The sequence below is a fragment of the Siphateles boraxobius genome, unplaced genomic scaffold (genome assembly GCF_051911475.1).
Source record: "Siphateles boraxobius isolate OS27281-9 unplaced genomic scaffold, OSU_SipBor_1 20, whole genome shotgun sequence".
NCBI lineage: Eukaryota > Metazoa > Chordata > Actinopteri > Cypriniformes > Leuciscidae > Siphateles > Siphateles boraxobius.
The window spans coordinates 20,654,308-20,660,612 of NW_027508811.1; the positions used below are offsets into that span (position 1 = coordinate 20,654,308).

At 48.5% G+C, this 6,305-nt stretch overlaps 1 pseudogene; it reads right to left on the reverse strand.

The window, feature by feature from the left end:
* Positions 1 to 2,237: 2,237 nt before the first annotated feature.
* On the reverse strand, positions 2,238 to 3,411 carry LOC143745378 (uncharacterized; annotated as a pseudogene).
* Between the last annotated feature and the right edge of the window lie 2,894 nt (positions 3,412 to 6,305).

Below are 6,305 nucleotides of genomic sequence, written 5' to 3' on the forward strand. Positions count from 1 at the left end.
GTTTGGTACCAGCCGGCTGCTTTCCAGGGAGCCAGGGCTCTGATACAGCCGTGGTTCACTCTGAGTTTTAACCAGTGCTGAAGAGCACGCATGTAGGCAAGGCAAGGCAAGTTTATTTATATTGCACATTTCATACACAGTGGTAATTCAAAGTGCTTTACATAGAAGAAATTAAAATAATCAAAAGAAATCAGAATAATTCAAACAGTTTTGAATAAAAAATAAAATAAAATACAGTACAAACAATCGGACGAACAGTGGCACAGTGCTCATTCAGTAAATGCACAGCTAAACAGATGTGTTTTGAGTCTGGATTTGAATGTGACTACTGTAGGAGCACATCTGAACTCTTCAGGAAGTTGGTTCCAGCTGCGGCTGGCATAGTGGCTAAATGCGGACTCATCATTCTTACCCCTAAAATCCACTGGATACGTCTACGGCGCGGAACGTCAGCGACACGTTTTTGATGCGTCCCTAGCTCGGCGTCAAAGTCCACTGGAAGCGTCTCAGACGCGGAGCGTTGGTGACTTCTTCATTTTTCCTCAGAATCCGAGCGTTGTTTATTTGTTGTTCATTTGTCCTCTTTTGGCTCAGGAGCGGACAGTTGTGCTACCTTATTGGGTTTTTTTTCTTCAATTTTCCTCTCTGTGCTTCTACAAGGTGTTTTATTTTGAAAATCGACCGGATCCTCTATGCCGTTCTGTGTCTGACTTCCTGCCCGGTACGATGTTTGACGCGGCAAGCGGCGAATATAGACCTGCTACCTATCCTCTGCGGAGCGGAGCGGAGAGACGCTTCTGGGACGCTTCTAAGATGCGCTGCGTCCGCAGCTGGTGGACTTAAGAGCATTGACTATAATGGCCGCGATTAGCTCCGGCATCCGCAACGCTGACGTTCCACGCCATAGACGGATCCATTGGATTTTAGGGGTTAGAGTGAACCCTTGGTATTTCAAGCTGATGTGATCCTAATGATCTGAGTGATCTGTTGGGTTTATATATTTAGTGAGCACAAGGGCGTAGGTTTGGTTTTGAGATTGGTGGGGACATTCCCAGAAGCTGAGGAATCAGGAAATTAATAGGATAATATTAAGGTTTTTAGTCTATATTGACCTTAACAATACGTTAATGAATTCTGCAATGTTAGGACAACTATTAAAGACAAGAAGAGAGTTTAACAGAGACTGAACTTTCCTCCGTTCATAGTGCAGCGCAATAGTGCAATGCGGTCTTGTTCCTTGCTTTTTGAAGAAGCCAAACACATGTCTGCATCTGTCATTAAAGGGATAGTTAAGGGAATAGTTCACCCACATGAAAATTCTGTCTCTCCCACAAGTTGTTTTAAACCCTTATAAATTTCCTTCTTCTACTGAACAATAAGGAAGATATTTTGAAGAATGTTGGTAACCAGACAGTTGATGGACCCTATTGACTTCCATAGTAAGAAAAAAAATATACTATGGAAGTCAATGGGGCCCATGAACTGTCTAGCTACCAACATTGTTCAAAATAACTTTTGTGGTCAGCAGAAGAAAGAAACTGGTCTGAAACAACTTAATGATGACATAATTTTCACTTTTTAAGGAAACAATAGGTTACTATCGTAACCCCGGTTCTCTGAAACATCGAGTGGAGAGATCCACCTCTGGGAAGGGCATCCGTACCTGACCTCTGCAGAAGCATCCAATTGCACCAAGTCTGGCTAGACAGACAGAAGCGCGCAGCCAATGCCAGGTGAGGCCACACCCCCTCACCTACGGGCATATAACATCTGGGCGCGCTGCTATTCCTCAGTAAGTATATTCGCTTCTCGTGCGGCAAGCGGGGCAAAGCTGGTGGATCTCTCCACTCGATGTTTCAGAGAACCGGGGTTACGATAGTAACCTATTGTTCTCTTTCATCATCTTGTGTTCGAGATCCACCTCTGGGAGAGACATGGACAGCTCCCCGATTGCCCAATACACTCACAGTGAGGTTCTGAAAACCAGAGAAAGACGGTCACCTCGGGGAGGCGGTGCCTGACACGTCCATTAATCATGAACCTGCAAAGGTGACGCCACACCAACTGCTGTGGACAAGCAGGACATGAAGCATGCATGAGACACATACATGATAGTACCCCCAACCCACCAAGGCACATAAACTATACCCATAACGGGAAGTAAATGTTTGGTGGCAAGAATGAACATGACCAGCCGGCCCATTCACTCTTATTGGTTTCAACAGGGTACAGGGAAGAGCTAAGAAGACCCCACCCCTAAAACCGAATGTGCTACCGAGGTTCTGGTGACATCCAGCCGGTAGTAACGCACAAAGGTATGAGGAGAAGCCCAACTGGCAGCGGAGCAGATGTCCTGCAGTGACACTCCCCTAAACAAAGCCCAAGAGGCGGCTAAGCCCCTTGTGGAATGAGCTCTGATGCCCCTTGGGGGCTGCACTCCCTTTGCTTCATAAGGCATAGTTATAGCGCCCACAACCCAATGTGAGAGGCGTTGCTTCGATATGGGACCCCCTCTGTGCGGAGGGGCCCATGAAACAAAGAGCTGGTGGCTCTTCCGGAAAGGTCGGTCCTGGTCATATAAGCCTGTAAAGCACGGACTGGACACAAAGCATTCAGCCTCTGATCCTCCAGAGAGGTAAAAGGTGGAGGGTGAAAAGCGGACAGCTCCAACACCTCTGAAGTGAACGCAGGGAAGCACTTCGGCATGAAGGCCGGGTTAGGCTTAAGGGAAACCTTATCTCCACTGAGGGAGAACTTAGTGCACGAGGGGTGAACTGAGAGTGCATGTAGCTCACTGACACGTTTAGCAGATACCAAGGCCAAGAGCAAAGCTGTCTTGAAGGACAGCAGCTTAAGGGAAATACTCCCCAGGGGCTCAAAAGGATGTTGAGACAGTGCTTCCAGCACCATGGAGAGGTCCCATTCCGGAACAGTTCTCCTGATGACTGGCAACGAGCGGCGTGCACCCTTCATAAATCTGCGGATTAGAGGGTGCTGCCCGACAGTAGAGCTCTCAAAACCCACATGACAGGCTGAAATCGCAGCCAAATAGACCTTAATGGTGGAAAAAGACCTCCCTTTTTCCATGAGGTCTTGAAGGAAACACAAAATATCAGGAACTGAGCACTGATAAGATGTGAGACCGCGCCCATCGCACCACCCTTCGAACACGTGCCACTTACAGCCATATAAGGACCGTGTAGAGACGGCCCTGGCATTCTGAATAGTGGCGACCACACGCGGCGAAAGCCCAAGTGCATTCAGGTTCGTCCTCTCACGGGCCAGGCCCAGAGAGCCACCCTGTCCGGGTGGGGGTGGTAAATCTCCCCGTTGGCTTGGGACAATAGATCCGTGCGAACGGGAAGGCGCCACGGCTCGGCGTATAACAGAGGAATTATCTCTGCCAGCCATGGTGCCTTGGGCCACCTGGGTGCTATAAGAATGAGAGACAGGCCCTGCTCTCTCACCCTGGCCAATGAGGGAATTATCAGGCACAGGGGAGGAAAAGCATACAGGAGCACTCTGGGCCATGGGTGGGCCAGTGCGTCTACCCCGAGGGGCGCGTCCATGTCCCTTAGAGAGAAGAACATAGGACAATGGGAGTTTTCGCGCGAGGCGAATAGATCTACGCTCGCCCGTCCGAATCTCATCCATAGCATTTCCACTATCTGAGGGTGAAGACGCCAATCTCCGTAGATTGGGTTTCCCCTTGATAGCAGATCCGCACCTCTGTTCAGAATGCCCGGAACGTGAGTTGCGCGTAACGACAGGAAAACCCGTCTGCTCCACACCAAAAGCTTGTAAGCTAGAGCGTGGAGTTTCGACGAGCGCATGCCGCCCTGACGGTTGATATGAGCCACAGCCGTGGTATTGTCGCACCGTACTAGAACGTGATGTCCCTGCAGGCGAGGCAGAAAATGATTCAGAGCTTTCCAAATGGTTAAAAGCTCTAAATAGTTTATGTGCGCTGAACGTAGTCTGTTTGGCCACAGACCGTTCACCGTTCTGCCCTCCTGGGTGGCACCCCAGCCTGTCAAGGACGCATCTGTCGTCACAACTTTCCGCATCGTAACCGCCCCAAGAGGGGTTCCCCGTGCATAAAAGTTCTCGCTCTCCCAGTGGCGCAAGGTCGCCGAGCAGGCGCGTGTCACTGTTACCGAGCGGCAAAGGTCGCGAATCGGGCTGAAATGTAGTGACAAGACCCATTTCATGAACGCCCTCATCCTCAGAAGTCCCAATGGCACAACTTGGGTGGATGAAGCCATGAGACCCCGCAGCCTGAGACATGTGCAATATTGCACTTTCGCCCCTTCTCTGAACTGCGTCAGACAGTTCATCAGAGAACGAACGCGCTTTTGAGAGAGGCGCGCTCGCATGGAGACCGAATTCAACTCCAAGCCCAGGAAAATGACATTCTGACTGGGCGTGAAATTGCTCTTGCTCACATTCACTTGGAACCCGAGCGATGTGATGTGCGCGAGCACACGGCCGGTGTCCTGCAACACCTTCTCCTTTGATTCGGCTATGTTGAGCCAATCGTCTATATAAGTCAGGATTCTCAGACCTGATATTCTCAGAGGTGCTAAGCCCGCCTCCGCGCACAGACGAAAGACCGGGGACTCAAACTGAGTCCAAACGGAAGAACTGTGAATTCGTAACATATGCCCTGGTAGGCGAAACGAAGAAACTTCCTGTGCGGAGGATAGATGCTTATGTGAAAGAAAGCATCTTTCAGATCGACTGATGTGAACCAGTCGTTCTGTTTTATGGCACGGGCGAGTGCGCCTTGTGACAGCATTCTGAAATTGTATTTCCTCAAATGTTTGTTCAACACTCGAAGGTCCAAGATAGGGCGGAGAGAGCCGTCTTTTTTCGGGACCAGAAAATAACGGGAATAAAAACCCTGGTTCATCAGATTGGGGGATACCACCTGAATCGCTTCCTTGTTTAAGAGAGATGAAATTTCCTCTTTCAGAATGTGAGAGGCGTTCTCTTCCGTGTGAGAAAAGAGAATGCCGTTGAAATGCGGGGGTTTTGCTGCGAATTACAATCTGTAACCCTGCATTACTGTACGCATCACCCACTCGGGAGCTGAAACGGTTCGCCAAGCCGCTTCGTGACTCGCGAGAGCTCCCGCTCGGGCCAGAGCGGAGCTGTGTGAGACCGACAGGTTTATTTGTGATGCAATGGCGCCATCTAGTGGGCACTGTCACGTCCGGCGGAGGCTGATCTGGTCGATATGTCCTCCTGAAGACACGAGGTGAGCAGTGTAAAAAATCAACCGAGCTGTGAGATGCAGAGATCGCGAGAAGCGAATGTCAACTGAGGAATAGCAGCGCGCCCAGATGTTATATGCCCGTAGGTGAGGGGGTGTGGCCTCACCTGGCATTGGCTGCGCGCTTCTGTCTGTCTAGCCAGAATTGGTGCAATTGGATGCTTCTGCAGAGGTCAGGTACGGATGCCCTTCCCAGAGGTGGATCTCGAACACGAGATGATGAAAGAGAACTATCCCGTTAACAGAAATGAACTTTTAGCATATTTGTTTTCACATCCTTACTGTCCAGTTTGTCCTGTTGGACATAACACACAACAACTTGTGCCATTGTTCTGAACCATGTTTTCAGTCTACTAAGAGCAATGCAACTTATTTCAGCCTCAGCTGAGACTGGGATGACAAGGGTTTCAACTTGATCAAACAGACTTCTCATTTCAACAGACCAAACAATTTTGTGTTTTCATGTTTAATGTGGACTTTCCATAGTCGTAATGAGTTATACTGTACAAAGTGTATTCTATCCCCCTACACTATAACCTAGCACAGATAACTTTCTGCATTTTCAACAAAAAAAAAAAAACTTAGTATGATTTATAAGCTGTTTTCAAAAAAAAAAATCCCCACAATGATTTCGGAAATTGGCATCTTTGTGTGGACATTTTGTCTTTGTCCCTACAAAAATGGCAATATACGAAAATCCCGTCCTTCTGGGTATTTACTTTATTTTCTTCCTTTTTTGGAAAACTGATCATTATTATGATATTTAAGTGATGTCTACTCCGTGATGTTTTCAGTGCTCTTTGCGCGCGCGCGCACAAAAACACACACACACACCCACTAACACTAACGACATGTTTGCCACTTATCCTGCGATTGTCACACATTATATTGTAAAAACGGAGCTGTCCCCGAATCATTTGACGCGATTTGCCCCGTATGTTTGTGCATAAAACTGTAGATTACTCCCTAGTTTACCGCATCGAGGAGGTTTCCTTCGAGGTGCATTGCCGCTTCGCACAATCAAATGTAG